Source organism: Panthera onca, chromosome F1 (assembly GCF_046562875.1).
Source record: "Panthera onca isolate mPanOnc1 chromosome F1, mPanOnc1 haplotype 2, whole genome shotgun sequence".
In the NCBI taxonomy this organism is placed as follows: domain Eukaryota; kingdom Metazoa; phylum Chordata; class Mammalia; order Carnivora; family Felidae; genus Panthera; species Panthera onca.
In genome coordinates this window covers 35,108,140-35,131,575 of record NC_138355.1, presented here as the reverse complement: position 1 = coordinate 35,131,575, position 23,436 = coordinate 35,108,140, and the positions used below count along the sequence as shown (strand labels likewise).

The 23,436-nt window shown below is 49.7% G+C and overlaps 1 protein-coding gene across 3 annotated transcripts in view; it reads right to left on the bottom strand.

Moving 5' to 3' along the window:
* Nucleotides 1-23,436, bottom strand: part of KCNH1 (potassium voltage-gated channel subfamily H member 1) — a 378,350-nt gene that overhangs the window by 13,556 nt on the left and 341,358 nt on the right. The gene's annotated exons all lie outside the window — the stretch shown is intronic.

The following is a 23,436-nucleotide window of genomic DNA, read 5'->3' as shown; positions in this document are numbered from 1 at the left end:
CCAGACTTCAAGCTATACTCCAAAGCTGTAATCATCAAGACAGTATGGTACTGGCCCAAGAACAGACACTCAGATCAATGGAACAGAATAGAGAACCCAGAAATGGACCCACAAACGTATGGCCAACTAATCTTTGACAAAGCAGGAAAGGATATCCAATGGAATAAAGACGGTCTCTTCAGCAAGTGGTGCTGGGAAAACTGGACAGCGACATGCAGAAGAATGAACCTGGACCACTTTCTTACACCGTACACAAAAAGAAACTCAAAATGGAATGAAGACCTCAATGTAAGACAGGAAGCCATCAAAATCCTAGAGGAGAAAGCAGGCAAAAACCTCCTTGATCTTGGCCGCAGCAACTTCTTACTCAACACATCTCTAAAGGCAAGGGAAACAAATGCAAAAATGAACTACTGGCACCTCATCAAAATAAAAAGCTTCTGCACAGCAATGGAAACAATCAACAAAACTAAAGGGCAACTGACAGAATGGGAGAAGATATTTGCAAATGACATATCAGATAAAGGGTTGGTATCCAAAATCTATAAAGAAGTTATCAAACTCAACACCCAAAAAACAAATAATCCAGTGAAGACACGGGCAAAAGACATGAATAGACACTTCTCCAAAGAAGACATCCAGATGGCCAACCGACACATGAAAAAATGCTCAACTTCACTCATCATCAGGGAAATACAAATCAAAACCACACTCAGATATCACCTTACATCTGTCAGAATGGCCAACATTAACAACTCAGGCAACAACAGATGTTAGCGAGGATGCAGAGAAAGAAGATCTCTTTTACACTGTTGGTGGCAATGCAAGCTGGTGCAGCTACTCTGGAAAGCAGTATGGAGGTTCCTCAAAAAACTAAAAATAGAACTACCATATGACCCAGCAATTGCACTACTAGGCATTTATCCAAGGGATACAGGTGTGCTGTTTCGAAGGGACACATGCACCCCCATGTTTATAGCAGTATTATCAACAATAGCCCAAGTATGGAAAGAGCCCAAATGTCCATTAATGGATGGATGGATAAAGAAGATGTGGTGTGTGTGTATATATATATATTGTATATATAATTGTGTATATTATATATATATATATATATATATATATATATATATATATATATAATGGAGTATCACTCAGCAATCAAAAAAAATGAAATCTGGCCATTTGCAGCTACGTGGATGGGACTGGAGGGTATTATGCTAAGTGAAATTAGTCAGAGAAAGACAAAAATCATACGACTTCACTCATATGAGGCCTTTAAGAAACAAAACAGATGAATATAAGGGAAGGGAAACAAAAATAATATAAAAACAGGGAGGGGGACAAAACATAAGAGACTCTTAAATATGGAGAACAAACTGAGGGTTACTGGAGGGGTTTTGGGAGGGGGGATGGGCTAAATGGGTAAGAGGCAGTAAGGAATCTACTCCTCAAATCATTGTTGTACTATATGCTAATTTGGATGTAAATTTAAAAAAAAATAAAAATAAAATTAAAAAAAAAAACGGTACTTGGAATTCTGCATCTGGATCTTTTCTGGGGCTAGCACTATGCAGTACAATGCTCTCTCCTGATGCCAGGCAGTGGCAGTGAGCTGTGGCTCCCCATCAGCTACGTGATCACAGGAGCAGATAACTGACACACTATGACCATTCTGTACCCACACAACCAGGCTATTTTTCCCTCTTGGTACAGTATTCCATAAATTACATGAGATGTTCAACACTTCTTTATGAAACAGGTTTTGTGCTAGATGGAGGTCACACAGCTAGGTAAAAACAACTTCAGGGGCGAGCTGGTGCTCGTGCCTTGCTGTCACCTTTCTTCACATGGTGACTGAGCTGGTGCTCGTGCCTTGCTGTCACCTTTCTTCACATGGTGACTGGTAGACGGGGCCAGGCAACAGGGGCCAGTCTGGAGACATGGTTACTGGGACTCTACTCACCCACCAGAAATGCCAGGACCCTGGGGACAGGCTGGCATGGGTCCAGTCACCAATGACAGGATAAGTCTGGATCCTTCCTGGCCAGCCAGAGTCCTGTCGGCTCACAGGGGCATATATTTTCCTTTGCCTGACGTGTTGGGCAAGGGTGGCCCCCCAGAATGCTGAGCGGCTCCTGACTTACTGCAGTAGGGGAGACAAAGGTTGCCCCGGGGCAGGATGGCCACTGTGCCTCACACATCCATCTCTGCATCCTGCTGGGGGCTCACCAAGCAACAGCCTTGGGCCCGGGAGGCCTTTCATAAGCGGTTGTTGAGCTGAACTGAATTGACATCCGGTCATCAAGCTGTAGGGCTTTCTGAGCCACTATCTCAGATGTGTCTGAAAAAGCAATCCCCCTGGAATCGGAGGTGAGTCAGGGCCACCGACCTTCTTCTGGGCTTCATTCAAGGAGGGTCCAGCCCCTTTCAAGCCCAAGCCTTTTCCAAGCCCCAGACCAGGCCCAGGGGAGCAGTAGTCCCCTCAGGGCCACTGAGCAAGAGCGAGAGGGTCCTAGCTGCACAAGTAGGGGAAAGACAGAATGGGGAGGGGAATGGACCACCTGGAGCCCTGATGGCACAGAGGATGAGGGGAGGACACCCGAGTGGAAGCTCAGTTACTTGAAAGAGCTCAGATTGGAAGTAAGAATATACACATAATGTCAATTCTCAGTGGTTTACATAAATGAACAAAGACTAAGCATGAATCATAGAAAACTACAGATAAACCAAAAGGAATTTAGTTTGGTTTCTATTAGATTCAGACACATGCCCCCAATCCCAAACATGTATAAACCGTAGAAAGTACACAGGCTTGGAGGGGTCCCAACCCGGCCACTGACCAGCTGCTGTGGACCTTGGCTAAGTCAGGTCCTTACTTACAGACTTACTTGGGTAAGTCTGGTCCTGGACCAGATCAACGTCACAAATCTGGTTGTGCTTCAAACCTCCGGGAGAGGCTGTAACTGCTGAGTGAGGATTTCCCGCAGCACAGCCAGAAACCAGCATTTGCAACAAGAACCCAGGTGATTCTGATGCAGGCCGCCCGACCCAGATCTGTTGACTGGGGTCTCAGAACCCTTGGGCTGATGACTAGTGAGGTCACAGCCACGCTGCCATCCTCCGTCTGTGCACGCCTGCTCACACGGGAGTGCGGCCACACAGCACCCCACTCCCCGCCCTGCACTTCTCTGCCAGAGCCCATACTTCCAGCCAGGCTCGGCCCTCCTGTGTGCTGCCTGGGATTGAGGAGGGGCAGAGGGGTGACCCTAGGGAGACCCGAGGAGCCCCTGGTCCCTGAAGGGTGACTGAAAGGGGTCTGATAGGCCCTGCTATCACTTTTGGCTCCTCCTTCCTTTGATCTGACAAAAAGTGGTTTGCTGTCTGGAATGGAGGGCACAGAGCCGGGCGACTGCAAGCAGGGCACGCAGCAAGGTATACACACATTGCTGCTCCATGACAAGGGGAGGCAGGCCTCTTCTCCCAGAGCAGGGGCCCATGCTGGCATGGACCCAAGCCACTTTGATCCCACCCTGAGGTCCCTCCAGGCCCTGGTGACATGACCTTCCTCATCATTTCCTCTCCCACCAGCCCCCTCCACCAGTAGCCCTGCCTGGTTTTATGGCAGAGCATGAAACATGAAGGTTGACAAACCGGGCCATTTACAAACTGAAAACATGGAAAAACAAAGTGGAGATGGACTGATTTGATAAGGCGGTGGGTTGGGTTTCGCTTTTTGAAAAGGCCAGTTCTTAACCCCCTCAGAATGGCTCATTATGGAATCAAGTGCTGCATTTTCTCTCCACAGCAGCATGAACATGTGGACTGCCCAGAACAGGGAGGCCCTGAGCTTCAGGGAGGGATCGAGGCTTCCAGAAGGACGAGAGCCAGTCATCCCTCACTGAGCTAAGCCCATGTGCTGCCAGCACCTGTGGCTAGAGAGAATGAAGCCTGGCTCTGCCCTCCCAGGGGTGCCGGCTTGTCGGGAGACAGACTGGCAAACACAGCTTCAACAGAAGGCGCGGAGGCCAGGGTGGTGGGGAGGGTGGGCACTGGCGGCGCAGTCAGGGCGGAGTGACGGGCTGAGCACCAGCTCCAGAAATCAGACAGACTTGGGGTCATGTTCCCTGTGCCTTGGCTTCCTCACCTGTGCAAGCAGATGACATGACTGGCTTCGCAGGGCTCTCGTGAGGGTGAAGTTGGACAGTAGCAGCAAAACCCTTAAAAAGAGCGTTTGACATTTAATGGTTGCTGAGTTAAGTGTATTATCATTCTTGGTGGGGGCGACCCTTGAGAGGATTCTGGAAGGATGAGCTGGAAGTAGTCAGGTGTCAAAGGTGAAGAATTCAGGGGGACGCCTGGGTGGCTCAGTCGGTTAAGCGTCCGACTCTTGGTTTCGGCTCAGGTCACGATCATGTCTGTGCAGGCGCACAGCCTGCCTGGGATTCTCTCTTTTCCTCCCTGTCTGCCCCTCCTGCCCCCCTCCCTCAAAAATAAATTAAAAAAAAAAAAGGGTAAAGAATTTGAGTGAAGGTTTCAGACAGGGGACAGCACATGCAATGGCAAAAGGGAGAAATGCCACCAATGGAGAAAGACGTGTTTGTGGCCGCAGTGCCGGTGGAAGCGCGGACGCCGATGGAGAATGTCTGGCATGCCAGACGTGTGGTATCTCGTGCCATTCTTACGGCGACCCTGGCGGCTGGGCACAGTCATTATCCCCACTTTCCAAATTAGAAACTGAGCCTTGAAAGGTCAATGACTAACTAAGGGCATGCAAATGGTGGAGGTAAGACTCAAAGCCCGACCAAATGGACCTCCTTCCTCTCACATCAGAGATACCAAGGGGTTAAGACCGGTGAACCAGGGTTCAGCCTCCAATACACCCTCAATAATGCCTCCCTCCTGTCTGGGACACTCTAATCGTGATTTGTGAAATTGTGTTAACATAATGTGGTCTCATTCTTCCACATGACAACTTAAAAAAGTAGAAGGTGACCTGGAATCTGCAGACATCAAACCCACCAAATACTTCTCTGAGCAGATGCCCACTCCCCATGCCCCTTCAGCCATATTATCCCACACAATCCTGCTCACATTGTCTCCTTCTTTCTTTCCATCCTGGACACAGAGTGAATACTCTCTTTGCTTTCTGACCCGAGGCAAAGGGCAATGGGAAATAGGAGAAAGGGTCTGCCCTGAGACCGCAGCAAGGGGAGCCCATGAGAGAAGGGACAACTCAGGGCAGGCACTGAAGGGTCAACATTTCACTACCACCATCTTGCATCTGAGTCTCTTTCCAGTGCTTCTCCTCACTTCCTCATCTGAGCCCTCAAGCCCAACAGTGGCTAATGCCAACCAGCCATTCAACAAAGCACCAGATTTGGGGCTAATTGCTTTGACCACATCAGTGACTCCTCACAGCCTCCCAAGGTGGACCCAGAAGTCATTCACCCAGGTAAATCTACACCCGATGTCCTCTGGATTCATGTCTCTCCACTGTGTACTTCCCAGCACCCGGAGGGGACAATAATGAAAGAGAGATTCATCCATCCCCAGTGTCTTCTGGTTGGCATTCTCTTCATTTTTTCTGGATTAAAGACTCTGGGACAAAGCATATATTTGCATAATTGTTATCCTACTCTTAGAAAGAGGTGTTTTCTACCAAAATGGACAAACAACTGTGAATCCTGACAACTTGCACATTCCTAGAAAGCTGCCTCTGACATCACTGTCATCTTTCGTGATCCGTGGCACACGGTCTGTGGCGTGTGACTGGGTTGCTGGGACACTCACCGCTTCAGCCGGCAAGCTGCACTGTCCTATGCACTAGGCTCTAGAGCAAACAGCTCTTGGATTCATGCAATCATCTAGTTGTGTAAAATAATGGTTGTAAGAATTTCACTATTTAGATTATTCTAGGGTTTGACCATCTCAATAAACAATTTTCTACTGTGTGGTTAACACCCCCATTTTAGGATGCTGAATCTCAACACCATCGAGTCCAGGAGTCCAGGGGGGCCCCACTGCTCACTGGGTGCAGCTGTTCTACCGTCAAGGAGGCTTGTCAGTTCTGCCCTCCGTGAGGTGTCCACAGCGTCTCAGTCACATCTAAACTACAGACGTATCATCAGAATTGTCTGCACAGTGAAGTGTCTCGCACCAGGGTGGGCAGAGGCAGGACACGGTCTGGGACAATGTCAGAGTGAGGGCCAGTTCTGTCTGATGAGCCCCCAGATACCTGTGCCCCCTCAGGAGCTGCCAGCACAGCACCCTGAACGAAGCATGTGGGCTCGTCTGGAGAGCTGGCCCCAGCTCTATGCGTACACACAGAGCCCCTCACCAGCCATACCCACTCTCTTTTGCTCTGTGCTTCCCTCCTGGGCACCAGGCATCACGGTCCCCCTCCCCAGTCCGGAGTCCCATCCTGGGCAGAGGCCTTGAGGTACTGGATCTGAAGACAAAAATAGCTCTTCCTGGCCCTCTGGTATTTATGTCTGTGCTGCCTGAGCCCTCTGCCTGCAGGAGGAACACTGGTGGGGAGCACAGCCATGCCAGGTCCCCTCCTCCTGTTAGGAAGAAACTCAGCTATGGTTCTGCAGCTGTAGGCCCCAGATCCCAGAGCTGGAAAGGGGCCCAGTTCTCTGACACCAGACAAACCACGTGAATCAACCGTGGAGTTGGGCAGTGCCCCTGCCCGTCAGGAGAGCAAGCCGAGCTTCCCCCCGCTCAGGACTTCCTTCGTGATACCTAACCTGAATTCCTCGCTGTAGCCCTAAGCCTCATGCTCTGTCATAAGGAGAGAGGACACTCTCTACAAAACCTCATTCCATGAGGAGACAGCTCTGATCAGCCATTCACGAAGTCTTTATGCAGTGTCTACTGAATACGGGCAGACAGATAATATGCATGAGGTGGTTGGTCCGCATGTAAAGAAAACAAAAGAGCCTTCCCCTTGGGAAGTGACAGTCCATTGCCTTTCCTCTCCTATGAGTCCATGAGGTGGTTTAGACCCCGTGTGCCTCCATCATATTCTCACAATCCCTACCAAGCTGAGGCTGGACTGGCTGCCACTGCCCCCTTCCTCAGCCATGGACTGGGGCACGGGCTGGGCCACTACCACTCTGCCCCTGGGAGAGGCCAACCACTGGTTCCTGAGCTGAGGCCCCGGCCCTGCCTCCGACGGCTCAAACCCTGTGCTCCCCTTACCTGGTCTCGCCACAGCAGCCACTCAGAGGTGCCCGCAGACTCGCTGCTCTGCACGAAGAACTTTCCCACTGGGAGCAGGGTGGGGGAGGGGCACAGCTCCCAGTTTGCAGAGGTGAGGGTGACTTGGAATGGCCACTGGCCATGCACTTGGGTTCTTGGTATTCAGCTGCTATTTCTATCCCCTGGGGCGTCGACCTCTCCTAACCCCTGCCCCCCCATAGCACCTGACGTGTTCACACTGCGCTCAGCATTTGTTTTCGGTGCCTAAGATTATTGGTGTGCCTACCTGTCTTCCAGTGTGCTTTGATCGTCTCCCCACTCCCACTATCCCCACACCACCAGCTACAATACCAGAGTCCTTGCTGAGGCAGGCTCTGTCTTGCTCACTGTTGTGGCCCCGGAGCTACAACAATGCCTGGCATCCTACGGATATTCCATGACTATTTGGTGATTGACTGTCTGACTTGGGCAGATCAATGAACTTCTCTGGTCTTTGGTTTTGTCTTTATCACTTGGCAATAATACCCTTTACTAGATCTCTTGGGGAACACCATGAGGCTAAAAGGAGACAGCACACTCCAGGGTGCGTGTGTGTGTGTGTGTGTGTGTGTGTGTGTGTGTGCATGCTGCAGGCCTCAGTTATTTACTTATTGATAATCGGCATCAAATCCACCTTCCATACTCTGTTTGGAGATGCTGGAGCTGGGAGCTGGCCACCCACGTTTCCCAGGCTCCCTGGGCAGCTGGCTTCTAGTTAGGTTCTGCCCATGGCAGGGGCCCCGGCAGGACTGCAAGGCAGGGGGAGGAGGGAAGAAGCCTCCTCCCTGCTCTCAGCTCCTGTACTTCCTGTGCAATCAGCAGTGGTCAGTTGAGCCCCACCCCCCAGAGGCCCCTTGTGGCGTTCCCCAAGCAAGCTCTGCTTGCTCCCCGGGGCACCAGCAGTAGCCCCCCTGTGCACGTGCTGGTCAGAGCACACCTCCGTGGCGCTCCTCACCCCCTGCGCACCCCCAAATCAGGTCCCAGCTCCAGAGCTGGGGGACAAGCTGAGACAAGGGGGGTGTCTCAGATGTCTTGGCACCAGGGACGCAGCGCCTCTCCTTGGAGGTGTGAACACTAGCAGCACAGAGTGCCCCTCGAGGAAACCGGAGGCCTCCTCCAGCCTCCTTGGATGTGATAATGCCTCTCTCTGTGTTCCCATCTGTGGGAGAGCTGCTGCAGCTTCTAGTTCTTTTTGTTTTTAATTATTTTTAATGTTTGTTTAATTTTGAGAGAGAGAGACAGAGTGTGAGCAGGGGAGGGGGGCAGAGAGAGAGGGAGACGCAGAACCTGAAGCAGGCTCCAGGCTCTGAGCTGTCAGCACAGAGTCTGAGGAGGGGCTCGAACCCACGAACCGTAAGATCATGACCCGAGCCAAAGTCTGGCGCTCAAACAACAGCCACCCAGGCGCCCCTGCTGCTTCTAGTTCTTAGTCTCTGGGCGTCCTTAACATCTTTTCCCTTTTTCAGCCTTTAACACCAATTCCCTGATTTAAATCTTCTCTTAACAATTAGTGTGGTTGTAATTTCTGTTTTCCCAACTGGAGCCTCAGTGCAGCAGGGAGAGGAGCCAAGGGGGAAAAAGTTTAAGTTGAAACGGAGCAGTGCATGGGAAGGAGAGGACTGAGTTCCCACCTGGTGTTCATAGTCTGTTTTATTCACCACAGACTGCCTGTGGGGGCTGGCTGGGGGCCCTGGCTAATGTCACCTTTGCCAGTGTCACTAGCACCTTGGCTCCTCTCTCTGGAGCCTGTAAGGGCTCGTCAAGGCCTTGATTTTCTCTTGGTTCTCTTCGCTACAAGGACTGGGGGTCCCCTTCTTTCCTCCTCTCTGCTCAGTCTATTCCCATCATTCAGAGGATCTGTTGTTCCTAAAGCTTCCAGAAAACAGTAGGCACAAGGTCTGTGCAGGGGAGGAGGACACAGATTTTCACCCAAATCTGTCTTAGAAACACCCAGTCTTTGGATGAATCACCCCCTGCCCAGCTGTGGCCTGTGTGACTCACACCATCGCCTGAGCCAGTTCCAGTGCTAAGCATTTACATGCCTTATCTAACTCCCAACTGCAGGCCCATGAGGTTGGAACTATTATTACCCCTCGTTCAAAGATGAAGGACTCTGGCTCAGAGGGGTTAGGTCCTTCGTTGTTTACTCAATTAGTCTACAGAACTGTGACCAGAGCCCAAGCTGGCTGATATTCAAGCTCTGCCACCAGGGCTGGGATCTCTGCAAATTCCAGAGCAAAGGAGCCTTGGGAAGGGCTCAGAAAGCTGCCCTGGGGAGGTCTCCAGGGCTCTGGAGAGAGCTGAGCACCTGGGGCTAACAGGACTTTGCTGGTGACTGAACACAGGGAACATGGGCAAGACACCTACTTGCGCTTGCTTATCCCGGGATGAGCACTGAAACCCTTGAGGGTTAATGAGATAATGGTAAAGTATGACCAATGTCAGTTACCCACACCCAGTGCTGCCTCCCTACCGGGTGGGACCAGGCTCCAAGCCTGAGGGCTGAGAAGGCAATTCAGCCCTCAGGAGTACGCACCCACCCACGTCTGTTGCAACCCCAGAAGGCCCTTTTACCAAGTGCAGACACGGGATGTGTGTTTTCAATCCCAGACGACTCCTCACTCCTACGGAGCAAGTGCAATAACTTATCTCCCCAGCTGCACACTCACATAAAGCTCCAGCCTGACCGAGCAGACTGCACACTCGTGCCGCTGCCACTCACCCACATGGAGGGAGGGACTGTGCCCTCCTCCTAGCCTGCGGATCTATGCTGGACCTGGCCGTGCAATCTCCCAAAGGCCAAGCACCCTCTTCTTGTCCCATCAGCCATGCCCCCACACCAGGTGGGGTCAACCACATCGGTGCCTCTGGGAGAGGCAATTTCCTGCCAGGACGCAGCCAGTGCAACATTTAAGGGCTTTGTGCTGCCTATCAAGTGGCTATACCACTTCCACCCCCTTCTCTCTGTGACTTTTTTCACACGAGACCATCGTAAGCACATGGCACTCAGAGAGACAGCTTACGGATTGTATCTCCTTATTTCCATATACAGATGGCAGAAATTGCTCCCGAATCCAATACAACAAAGGAAGGCTGAGCTGTCGGGCTGCAGAATCTGGCCTTCAGTTTCTCAGCGTTTCTATGACGAAGCTTTCGCTCCAGGAACAACTTTTGGCATTTGAGTTGCCCCAGAAGCTGAACATTTGGACCATCTTTCCTTCCATCCCATGCCTATGCTCGCCCACGGACTTGAAGCAGGGACGCTGCAGGATCCCTGGCTTTCTCGGGGACACAGGGCAGAGGTGGCAAAAGTGCAACAAAACCGGTCCCACTGGTCTGTTCTGATCCCCCCCCCCCCCAAGGCTATGGAGATCCCCAGGGGGCAAGAAAGGGGCAATGGGATCCGGTGGAAGCAGGAGAAATTGTCATGAGGATGCCTGCTCTGTTCCAGGGGAACCGGGCTTCTGAGAGGGACAGAGTCCCTAAAAGGGGTACAGACAGAACAAAACAGGACAAGATGGACAGAAGGCAGAAGAGAAAGAGAAGCAGCCCTTGCAGAAGGGCCTCACAGGGAGGGTGAAATAAGAAACAGCAAGAGAAAGGGCAGACAAGACGTGGCAGAGAAGTGAGCACTCAAGTATCAAAACCACGGAAGGGAGCAAGCCAGGGCTGCACCCACAGAGGGGGCCCAGAATCATTTGAAAATGACAGTGGCCGCCAGGCGCTGTGCTCTCCCTGTCTGTCAGGTGCTGTCCTAAACACTTTGCACACATTATTTCAGTGAATCCCAACAACCCCACGGGGTAGCCACTCTTGTAATCCCATTACACAGATGAGCAGGCTGAGGTTGAGAGAGGGTACACAGTGAGAGAGGGGCCGAGCTCAGCCTTGTCTGAAACTGGAGCCTGTGGGCTATGGCACCTGCCTGCCATCCAGCCTGCAGACCCTTCGAGGCCCTTCCTCCTCCTGGATTCTCACCAGGGAGAAGAAAACAGGGACTTGAAAGTGGGAGTCACTTTCCTTTCCCCATTCTCACCTCCCAGCCTATGTAACAGACACATGGAAGGTAAGCTTGAGTCTCCAGGCCAGATGTCTGCCTGCACGCTCTGTCTCTATGCTGTGGACCTTCTCCTCTCCAAAGCTGGTCTCTCTGTGTCATTCTTGTACCTGGTATAGAGAGAGCAATGTGCCCCCCAGGGTGGGTGTGTGAATTAAATGAGATCTAAGGTGTACACAGCTCATGGCACCACCTGATGATCAGTGAATGTGGCCCCCCTGGGTCACCGATTCAGTGGGAAGGGCAGTCCCGCCACCCAGACCACAGGAGCTCAGACGTGGGCATGTGGACACAGAGCTGCCCAGATGAAGCCTGGCAGATGACCATCTTCGTCCTGTGAGCCCAAGAATGGCCAAGACAGAGCCCTGCTCTGAACAGGAGAAGCTTAAATGAGCTGTCTTAGGGGCAGGAATGGAACCCCTCAGGCCTGAGTAGGCTGGTCCTCAGGTATGCGGGGAAGTCACTGCATAATGAAAGGAGGGAAGTGGAACCAGAGTGGTCTGCCTGGTGGTGGTGGAAGTGTCACTGCCCGCGCTGGCAGGATCCCCAAGTTCCCGGGCACTGCTCTCTGCTCCTCCCACCCCATTCCCAACTTGCCATGACATGTCAAAACTATTTCACCAATGGACATTTTATGCATGCTTTTTTCCTGGATAGAACAAAAATGTCAACCTTACCAGATGAGTGTACTTGGTGCTTGGACTACAACTATTATCATTTATTTTGTAAGTAGGCACTGATGCTCAGAGTTTATTTGGCTGATAAACAGAGCATATTTGAACCTAAGGTATGAGCTCACAAACCCAGGTTAATTTTGCTTCCCTCCCGCCCAGCTGTCAAGAACTCAGCCACTCCTCAGTGGCTGGCTCCCAGGATTAAGCTAAATTGGCTGAAAAAGCATGAACAGGGAGCTGATGGCCCCAGTGCCCCCTCCCACTTAGGAGGAGTTCTCTTCCTGCTGCCCCTTGAAAATCAGCCAGCCAACACGCGAGCCAATTAAGGCAAATTGGAAAGCAACAAGCCACCGAAGGTATTGCTCTCAGGACATATCTTTTTATATACAATGGTTGCAACAATTAGACTCTCTCCCAAGGGCACTGGGAGTGACAAGCGAGAGGCTTACAGAAGCTCTGAGCAGGGAATGAGCAAAGCACTGCTGTCCTTAAAACGAGGAGCAGACTCCCCACTGCCCGCTGGCAGGACTCACAAATCCCTGCCACAGTCCCTGCAGCAGGTGGGCAGTGCCCAGGGGAAGCCTCACTCCCTCACCAGGGTTCTGTGGCCACATGTGTGTGAGGTCCCAGGCTGGGGTCTGGAGACTATCTGTGCCCAGGAACCCCCGGTTCCTTCAGAGGCACTCTGCCTGGAGATCAACATCACCATCTACTGCCTTTCTTTCCCACCTTAATCCTGTGTTCTCTTTTGTCTTTTTCATATCGATTTGTCAACTTACTTTATATATTTTAGGTCTTAATTTCTTGCTGTTTACATACATTTTGAAAATCTCCCAGTTTAGGGGTTGGCAAACCTTTTCTGTAAAGGGACAAATCATAAATATTTTCTACTTTTGGAGGCCCACGATACCATCTCTGTCAAAACTGCTCAACTCCACCTTTGTAGTGCAAGAACAGCCAGACAAAACATAAATGAATGGGAGTGGCTGTGTTCCAATAAAACTTTATTTATAAAAGCAAGTGGTGGGCCGAATTTGAGTCAGGCCAGTTTGCTAACTGCCGTCCTAGTCCATAGTTTTGTTTTTTAATCGTTTTTTATGCTCTCTTTTGTCATACCAACATTTTTCACTTTGACATGATCAAATTTTTCTATCATTTCATGTATGGTTTGTGTTTTCTTGTGTAGCCTATTTACTTTATAGGTGAGGAAACTGAAGCCCAGGAGGCGGCTTACTAAGGTCACACAGTTACTCTACACACAGTTACCCTATAAGATTGCAAGGCACCAACTTTGGGATCAGACAGCTTCAGCTTTGAATTTTGGCTCTGCAATTTATGCTTGGACAAGATATGTATATATGCACACACACACACACACACACACACATGCACACAATGTATATATTATATATACACAAATAAATAAATATAAATTTATATATAAATATAAATATTTATATTTATATACACAACTTTTCTTTTTACCTGGAGTTAATTATTATGTCAATTTTAAAAAAATCAGCCTGGTTGTCCATGAACCTTTCACTATTTCATACATTCTGATACCTCTATACTATGTCCATTAATAATATATTCTATATTTCTAAATAACCAGTTCCACTTTTTCTCCCCTACAGATACCATTTCTGGAACCCTCTGTCCCCTTGCTCTCATCTGGTCTGGCTGCTTTCCAGGCTCAGGATCTCACCGCCCCCCCACCACTATTGTGCTACAACTGCTATTTTCTCTTAGTCTCCTTCTCATTTCATAGGAGCAAACCTTACAGTGGTTCCCCAAGAAAAATGCGCTGAAAATAATATGCATCCATGAATTCCTAAAAATGTCTTTATCTTCACTCTTGACTAATAGTTTGGATACAGAATTCTGGGATGAAATATTTTTCCAACAGAATTTTGAAAGTATGTCAGTGTTACTATTGAGATAGGTACTCTGACACCTAATCTTTTTCATGTAAACAATTACATCCCTATGACAGTTTTAATTTTTTTTAATGTTTATTTATTTTTGAGAGAGAGAGAGAGAGAGAGCATGAGCAGGGGAGGGACAGAGAGAGAGGGAGACACAGAATCTGAAGCAGGCTCCAGGCTCTGAGCTGTCAGCACAGAGCCTGACACGGGGCTTGAACTCATGAACGGTGTGATCATGACCTGAACCAAAGTCTGACGCTCAACCAACTGAGCCACCCAGGCGCCCCAAACATCCTTTGGAAGTTTTTAGGCCTTTTATTTTTAACCCCCTGAAGCTCCGGGATTTCCCAATGATATGCTTTTATGTGAGTTTTCTTTATTCAAAGAGCTGGACACTTGATGACTGGCAACCTGAGGATTTTTGCTCTTCAACTCTGTAAAGGGTCCTTACATTATCTTCTTTGACAGCTTTTCTCTCCTCAATTTTTATCTTCTTTCTTTCTGGAACTCCTATGAACCAAAATGTAGGGCTGATGTTTCAATTTTATCACCCCTCCCCCTTTTTTCTTTTTGTCTTTTTACCTTTTGAAAGATTTCTTTGATTTTATCTTCCAAAATTATTATGTTTTAAATTTTCTGCTGCCCTGTGTTTTAAGGTGCAAAAGTTCTTTCTTGCTCATATTTTGATTATTTCTTTTATAGAATCCTACTTTATTTCAGGGATACATACATTTTATGTCCTTCGTTTGATCCCTGCATTAGCTCTGGAGTCACCTGGCTGCATGAGGTAGAGATCTTAGACATCAGATCAAAACTTTAAACCACCACCCCCCATTCCTAGTTTTAGCTGCTGTATCCCTTTCTTCCCCCTCCCTAAGGCCAGAGTTTTCCTTGAGTTTTGAGAGAAAGAGAAGGTTCCTTTTTCATCCTTGCATGTTTGCATCTGGGCTGTGGGTTTCTTCACTTTCCTACAGCATTTACCATTCCTCCATCCACCTTCCATCTGCAAAAAAATCTGTTGAAACTACTTATCTGCTACTTTCTCTTCTCTCAATTTATTTGTCCTTGTAGGTTTCTATCTTTAAAACACACACACACACACACACACACACACACACACACACACACACATTTCACTAGGTCCAACTATGCTCCTGGCAGGCCGGCTGCACTGCTGGTGACAGCGGCTGCCAAGAGGAACAGGAGCCCATCCTGTGCGTGTGTGGTGTCCATGGGCACAAGGTGGCTCAGGGTCCACTTCGCGCAGGCCTCCCCCCCACCCCCACACCGAGTGGCAGCCATGGACCAGCGCTGCCTGGACAGCAGAACCTCTGCCACCACTCAGGCTCAGGGCCATCCCACGTGATGGCCCTATTATGCCTGGACATGACCCGGGATTGGGAGCAATGGGGCGGGATCCTGCCACAGTCACTGGACCTACTGCTTGGCATCAGTGTGATCCACATCAGCCCCCTGAACTGCACCAAGGGGCTCTTCAGAGCAGCAGGGCACCTGCTGAAACCCATGGTGCCGCTGATCACCTACTGGCCCTATGAAACCAACGGGAAGATCACTCCACAAAGTAACGAAGATTCTGAACTAGCCCTTAGATGCAGGAGCCTGGAGTAGGGACTTCAGACACAGTCCTCCCAGAGGACCTGGGCCAAGCCAGTGGCCTGCTCCTGGAGAAGACGGTGGACATGCCAGCTAACAAGTGCCTGAGATTCCGGAAGGAGTAACCCCTCCTTGTCCCGCATGCTTCTGTCTCTGCCAAAACCCTTCTGGAACAAACCCAGACTGCCAGTCCCTGCTTCCCAGGGCTGGGCCATGAGGACTGGCCTTGCCCAGTCTAGATGCTCTTGGCTGGTGGCCACAGGGCTGCTTAGCACCTGGGAATAAAATGTTTCCTACTGCAAAACAAAACAAAACAAAACAAAACCTCTACTATCATTTCATTGGGTTTTCAAGGAGAAATGAGAAATAGATACCAATGTCCAATCCCCCATATTTATCACAATTTATTACCTAAAGAGACCACAGGAAGCCCTTCTTAACTAATCTGGAATCCAGAAGCTGGATTTATTCCAAAAATAAATTTTTGGTTATATACAAAAAATTCTGTAAAGACAACATATTCAAGATTAAAAGACAAATGACAAAATGGGAAGATATTTATCTGTATTTATATAAACAAAAAGGAGCTTCTAGAAATTGATCAGAAAAAAAACATTCCAATTTTTAGAATGGACAAGGATATGAAAAGAGGTCACAGAAGAGGAAAATCTAAATGACTATAAAGCATATGAAGAAAAGCCACATGTCAGTCATTATAACAGAAGTGCAAATTTAAACTACCATGAGGTACTGTTTTTTCAACTCTCAGGCAAAAATCCTGAAGTTTGACAATCTGCTTTGTTGATAAGGGTGTGGGAAACAAGCATTCTCATCCATGTCTGGCAAGTTTTTGTAATGTCTTTGAATATCAGTTTCCTTATCTGTAAAATAGAGCTAATAACAATGCCCACATACTTTATAGGATTATTATAGGATGAAAAGAAAGAATACATGTAAAGTGCCTAACACATACCTACTGCACACTTAATAAACACTGCTTATTAACATTACTAAGATATATTTGATCACATCATTATGTTTTTCTTCACTGAAGCTTCTACAGAAGTCAGGAATAAATGCTGTCTTCCTACTCTCCTGTGGGATCTCCAAGGACGGAGACCATGTCTCACATTTCTGTGTCACTCTCAGATCCAGGCACAGTGCAGGACACATAGCATGTGCTCACTAAATACCTGATTTTAAAATATAAAGGTCCATTCTTAGGCTACACCTGTAATCTTGGGTTTGTGCTCCTAGTTTCTTATTTTGCTGTGGAATGACCCAGTCCCCAAGCAGGAGGGCAGAGGCCAGTGGCTAGGATGAATGACAGGAATCCAGACACCAGGTCTGTGTGCAGAGCTGGGACTCTGGGGTTGGAGTACAGAGGGCACTCCATCAGCAGACGGCCCCTCTGATGGATGAGGCACATTACTCTGCGATCACTAACACTGACAATTGCCAATGCCCAGGAAGAAACGCCTGGTCAGGGAAAGGTACCTGGACCAGGGCAGACACCACAATGCAATCTCCCTGGATCAAGGATGGGGGAAGCTTCTGGTACCACCTGAGGACATGTCTGAATGGCAGGGGCCCTTCCTGTCTCCTGCTGGAAAGTCTGAGGGAAGGGAGGGGCCGAGGAGCACTGTTGTCTAGATAGGAGGAATCTTGATGCCCTGGCCATTTTCAATCACAGTCTCTAAGCCCCAAAGATTAGATACCTCAGGCCCTTTCCACCAGACGCTCTCATTTCCTCCTTTGTTTCCCAGCAGCCCCATCTCCTCTGATAACAAAGGCAGAGGGACACAGAGAGTGATGCTAGAATCAGAGGGACCCCAAGGGCTCACCTGGCCCAGTCTCTGTCTTCAGGTCAGTGACCTTCTAAACCATTCTCAATGCAAGCAACCATTATGCCTGGCATTATTAACAGCATGACAACTGACATTTGTTGCGTTCATGGTTGACAGAAAGCTGGGACACATGCTATCTCCTTTGGGGTCATAGCGGCCCTGCAGCCTATGTGGGGCAAAGTATTCTTATTTTGTACAAATGAAGGCACAGGCTGGGAGACGCAAGGTCCCTGGCTCTTCCAACCCCAAATGCTATTCTCCTTCTGGAAGGTCCACAGAGTCAATTCTGTAGTTCATCATCTGATGGTCAATTTTACATACACACATATAGTTGTGTCTGCTTTTATTTAAACCCAATTTCACTTGCTCATTCCTTCACAGGCATGGAGAACAGCTGGTTACTGTCCGTTCTTCTGTACATGCTTTGCAAAGTCAAGGACAGCAAATGACTCATCCAGAAGCCTTCTCCTGGCCAGGCTGCAAACTCAAGCTCTCTCTCCCTCTCTGGTCAGCAGGGGTCTGAGGGTTGTGAGTAGGTGGATAGGGGCTCTGAGTGTTCCCAGGCAGGCGGGAGGGAAGTGGGGGGGAGGCAGGGAGGTGGGGCAGTGTGTGCTCTGGAGACGAGAACTCATCTATCTCACTGGCACGGAGAATGTTGGAGAAAGCCATAGACTTCATCACGTCTCCCCTCCAAGGCCTCCCTGCCAGGCCAGGGTGGAGGGACAAGCCGAGGGCGCCTGCTGAGAAGTCCCTGAATAGGCAAGGCCTGCCAGCCTCTCCAGGGGAAAGGAACTGTCAGCTCAGGCCCCTGGTGGAAACATACTTCCTTCTAAGTCTTCAGACCTGAGCTCTCCCGCAGCTTGTACCTGAGGAGCTGACGAGGCTGGTGGAGAAGAATTACAGGACTCATGAAATCTCTCTTCCCTGGGGGTTTAACCTTCTCCTCAAGAAATGCATGGAGGTCTCAGGTCAGACAGAGAAAATAAATTTCCTGAGGTGTGTGATTTTTGGGTAGCCAAGCATCAGCATCAGAGTGGCAGTGACACAGTCTTGGGGCTGGAGAGCCAAGTTCTAGTCCCTCTTGGCTGGTGGGGTTTCTGGGGGACCCTGGCTGGCCCAGACACAGACCCTATTTGGCTGCGATTTTTATAACAATGACAACAAAAGGCTAAAACCACCTGATATGACTGCTTAGAAGATATAATCGAAGGAAAGTGCTCAGAAGACAGACCTCAGAGGCCTCATGGTCTCCTTTCCTTGGTCATCCTCCTTCTGGGGACCCCCTCACCCGTTGTTCTGAGCCAGGGTCCACCTCCTGGCCCACACCCACCTGTTATGGTCAGCCATCCTTCCCCCTTCCTCCCTCCCTCCCAGGTCATACTGCATCTCTCCCCAGTGTCTGGGCCCCCCAATTCCAATCCCAGTCTGCACCTACGCCATGCCTCCCCTAAACAATGCCCCCCAGCCGTAAGCATAATCAACAACAGCATTACTGCCAGGTGATGTGCCACCTACTCTTCGAGTGTTGTGTTTTATTTAATCCTCACAACAGCCCTGAGGTAGATACCATCACCACCAGCCCCATTTTACGGATAAGGAAACTGAGACCCGGAACTGTAGGTGGTATAGTGGAGATTCAGACATAGAAAGTTGAACTGCAGATCTTGTCCTTTTGGCAATTAATTCTGCTCCTCACGGTCCCTATTTTCACTCATTCCGAAATCTCCCCTCTTCCACAAAGCAATATAGGAGGGGGTGGGGGAAGGGCCTCTTCCAGACTCATTGGGCCAGAGGGACTGACCTCTGTCCCCTGAGGGCATGCCGTCACCCCTTCCCTGTCCACAACCTTCGCTGTGCTCAAGAGATGCAAGAGTGCTGTGCATCACGAGATGCAAACAACCTTCAGTATTTGCAGAAGCAAAATGCAGCATGGAGGGTACAATCTACCACAAAATAAGCAAAGCGTTTGAAAATCAAATAAAAATGACCTTTGCTTTAGCCACTATTTGGGATTATGTGCGCCGTGACTGGTGACTCAGGATGTGGGTGACAGGCGCTTAATGATTTAATTAGAACCACAAATAGGGCTAGAAAGGACCTCACATGCCATTTTTCTTAACTCTGTGGTGTTATAGATGAGGAAACTGAGGCCCACCGAGGGGTGGGGACGTCCTTTAGGCCTTACAGCCAGGAAATGGTGGCCTGACCTCGGGACCAGCAGTTCTTCTGTGTCTCAGACTGTATCTTTTAGCAAGTAGATGGAAGGCAATAAAAGCACTTCCTAGCAATTTTTACGAAGCATACTGGCTAATGCTCACCATGCCACCCAGGTGGATCCTGTTATTTTCATTTTGCAGATGAGGAAACTAAGGCTCAAAAACATGTCAGCGCTAAGTGGAAGAGTGAGCGCCGAGGAGGTCCCTGACTAGCATTTCCCAGGTTCTCTCTCACCTCACGTTTGATGAACACATACTGCACCCAAGTTATGTCGGGCACCACACAGAAGGAGGGGCAGGAAGTGCCTTCTCTCTGGGAATTCACGATCCAGGAAAGCAGCAGGTGTTGAGGTGGGGGGCAGGGACTGTGTGCTGGGACAGGTATAAGAAGGCACTGAGGTCAGTTTTCCATATACATTTTTCTTTTTTTTTTTTTAATGTTTATTTATTTGAGAGAGAGAGAGAGTGAGCAGGGGAGGGGCAAAGAGAGAGGAAGAGAGAATCCCAAGCTGGACTGGGGCTGGATCTGAAGACCCTCGGATCATGACCTGAGCCAAAACCAGAAGTTGGATACTTAACCAAACCACCCAGATGCTCTTTTTTTTTTTTAATTTTTATTTATTTTGAAAGAGGGGGGGTAGGGGAAGAGAGAGATGGAGAGAGAGAATCCCAAGCCGCGGTCAGCCATCCCACGTGCTGTTGGCACAGAGCCAGGTACAGGCTCCGTCCCCTGAGCCATGAGATCATGACCCAAGCAGAAATCAAGAGTCAGTCCCTTAACCAACTGAGCCAACCAGGCACCCCCATATACCTTATTTCTTGACCAATATCTGAGATGACTCTGGTAGGCGTGGGCAAGGCAGCCAAGCCCAGAAGTGGTGGGAGGGGGTGCCAGGTAATCGGTGGCTGGGCAGAGCCCCCACCCCAGCTCTGAAGTGAGGCGTCTGTCCCCGCGCCCCCAGCACTGAGAAGTACAAGGCCTTTGTCCCTGCCAGGCACACGGAGAGTCTGCCCATAATGAGGCAGGCAGGCATTTACCCCGGCTTGACCCAGACTCTGCTCCCAGAGACAGCTATTTACATCAAGAACTGTTCAAGGACAGGGACAGCACAAGCAATTACTGGCAGTAAAACCCAAGCCCGGCTCTGCTCCACTCCCCCACTCTGTTTTTTATATGGTCAATAAAGTGGCTGCCGGATCCGCCCTCTTGGCAGCGGAGTTTAGGTGTGAGTGTTCAGCCGGGAAACCAGCTGGCCGCACAGGGGGAGAATTGACTGTCTTCATCAGATTGTAGGTTTAATGCCCCAGCCCAGGGGCGGGCTGCTGGCTCCAGATGTGGCCTGTCTGCGGGGGCATTTTCTAAAAAGCCCCTTCAAGCTAACAAAGATGAAACTCCTACAGCCAGGCCATTCCCTCCCCTGCAGAGCCTATAAAAGAGCTATCAATGTGTCTGGTCCCAGGGACAGAACAAATAAAAAGGGCCTTCCCTGTGCTCCCTTGAAATGTCACATGAATCCATTCAGGCAGAAAGTTTTCACAGAACTACAAACAAGTCCTCCTTTCCTGGTCCGCCACCCACTGGGAGGTGTGCTCAAGCTATGATCCAGGTGTGTAATTCAGGTACATGACGAGACTGGACGCTGAATGAGAACACAGACACTACAGCATGTAGCACAGATGCACAAACACAACACGGGGCCTGGAGCATCACGTGTGTTTGCGACAGCCCTGAGCTGCCTTACTCTCTAGACGGAGAAGGACGCTGAATGCCTCATGCCCATCCTCCACCCCAACTCCAGAGCGACCCATGCCGCCTTCATGCTGGACTGCTCTCCCTTCCCCCATGCCCATTTCCACTGGTTCAAATCCCACCTCTTCTGCAAAGGCCTGCAATGCCACTTCTTCCAGGAAGCCTTCCTTGAGTCTCCCAGCCAGATCCAAACACAGCACGATCTCCATTCTGCTCTAATAATAAACAACGCTTTCTGCCCTGAAATTACTCTCTTATGCAAATATCTGAGCTCCCCCCAAAATCCACCAGGGCAGGATTCGTGTCTGATTCATTTGCACAACCCCCTCAGGGCTAAGCACAGTCCTTGGCACACAGCAGGAGCCCGGCGTCTCCTGACTGAATGAACACGACATTCTATACACACACGTGAAAAGATACACGAGGGTGGCAGGTAGGTTTCTTCAGTTTCCCTCCCTTGTTTCACTCCTTTTCCTGCTCACCTAGGTGGAAGTTTTTGTTTTTTCCCCTCAGTAAATCATTTATATCAAATGTATGCATTGGGTGGTAGCTGGCATCAGGAAAAAGGCAGATTAGTGTCCAAGAGTCAGGTATTCTCTTCTCAAGACTGGAAAAAATCAGGCATCTGCTCCCTTGGAAGGACCCAAAGGTTCGCTGTGGCCCTTTGGAGAAAGAGCAGGGCTCTTGAGAGGAGGGTGGAGTTGGAAAAGGTTGGAGGGGGGTTGGGGGAGCTGTGGCTGGCTGGAATCCAAGAGAAGGGCCTCCCTAACCAACACGGCACTCAGGAGGTGGGCTCTGCGTGTATGGTGACATGAGAAGGCATTCGGCCAGCTATGTGCTCCGAAGAGTTGACACGGAGACCACAGTTACCCTGGAGCTGATAGGAGTTGCACAGCCATGCCCTTGCCGTGAGGCACAGTCCAAAGGCCTCTGTCCCCAGCAGCAAACCCAGAGGAGGCATCCCGTGTGAGGACTGGAGAGGCTTCCTCCACTCAGAAACTACCCCTGGGAATCCTGAGCCCCCGAAATGGAACATCTCTTCTGTGCCTGCATGTTTAATGACACAGTGACCATCCCTAGAGCTTCCATTTACACAGTTACATCTCATAAGCAACTTTCATAGTTACAGCCTCCATGAACTGACCATTGAAATATGCTGGCCGCTCTCGGACTATGCGCAGCTCTTTCACTCCGGCAATTACTGGACCAATCCACCAAGGGAGAAGGGTTACCTCCCATTCTCCCAGGCACTCACCCAGACACAGTCTGAAATCAGGGGGGAGTCTGAACTGGGTCACATTCGCTTCTGCGAAGGTTTCCTGCAAAGTTAGAACCTCTGGTCCTATTGCAACACTTAGATTCCTAATTCCAAAATGGAAAGTCTCTGTCTGGCTATGTTAGTCTCCAAACGCCTCCCACCATCACGATTCTCAGTCACCCAGGAGGGAGGATGAGGGTGGAGGAGGAATTTGTATTTGAGGCCCACGGCCAGGGGCTGGAGTAGTGCCTGGCAGGGGTGTGTGGACTAAAGATACTCTGGTACTTCTCATGCTTTTATACATGGGGAATAAAGGTGTAAATAACCCACAATGATAAGGTGCATCCACTTTGTGAGTCCTGCCAAGTCAAGGTTGTAGATTCAAATTCTAGCAGCTCATTTGACTCAAATATCCCACACCCCACCTCGTTGTGGCCATGATACTACACAGCCATCTTACAAGTGCACAGGCAGCTGGAGAAAAGAGTGGGAGACTGTTCTGGGTTGAATCGTGTCCTGAAAGATGCATCTGCCTAAGTCCTACCACTTTGTACCTCAGAATGTGGCCTTGTTTGGAAGCAGGATGGCAGCAGATGTAATTAGTCAAGATGAGATCATGCTGGAGTAGAGTGGGCCCCTAATCCAATATGACAGGTGTCCTTATAAAAAGGGGACATTTGGACACAGAGATAGATATGAACACAGGGAGAATGCCATATGAGGATAAGGCAGAGATCAGGGTGACGCAGCAGAAGCCAAGGAACACCAAAGAATTCCACGAACCATCAAAACCAGGAGAGAGGCCTGCAACACTTTCTCCCTCACAGCCCTCAGAAGGCACCAGCCC